We start from the raw sequence: 321 nt of genomic DNA, 5'->3' as shown, positions 1-321 counted from the left end.
GAGGGGGTTTCTTGGAAGAGGGGGGAAAAAAAAAAAAAAAAGTTGGTGAAACTTTTTCCTTATTTCATCGTTCTTACGGTTTTTAACCCGAGGTACTTTTTCCCTGCAGAGAGAGAGGAGGGGGGGTGGGAAGGCTCCGGCTCACACCCGGGCTCGGGTCTGCTCTGCTCCCCACACCCCCGGGGGAAACCCCGCCCGGAGCTGCGGGCAGGGGCCGGGCAGGGGTCGGGCAGGGGCTGGGCAGAGCCGCCCGGGAGGACGCAGCCGGGGCCGTACCGTACCGGGCCGGGCCCCGGGGCTGCTCGACGGCGGCCGTCCCGG

Source organism: Haliaeetus leucocephalus, unplaced genomic scaffold, assembly GCF_000737465.1.
Source record: "Haliaeetus leucocephalus isolate CR32 unplaced genomic scaffold, Haliaeetus_leucocephalus-4.0 Scaffold262, whole genome shotgun sequence".
NCBI classification, from domain to species: Eukaryota; Metazoa; Chordata; class Aves; order Accipitriformes; family Accipitridae; genus Haliaeetus; species Haliaeetus leucocephalus.
Note: the sequence above shows the minus strand (reverse complement) of the source record.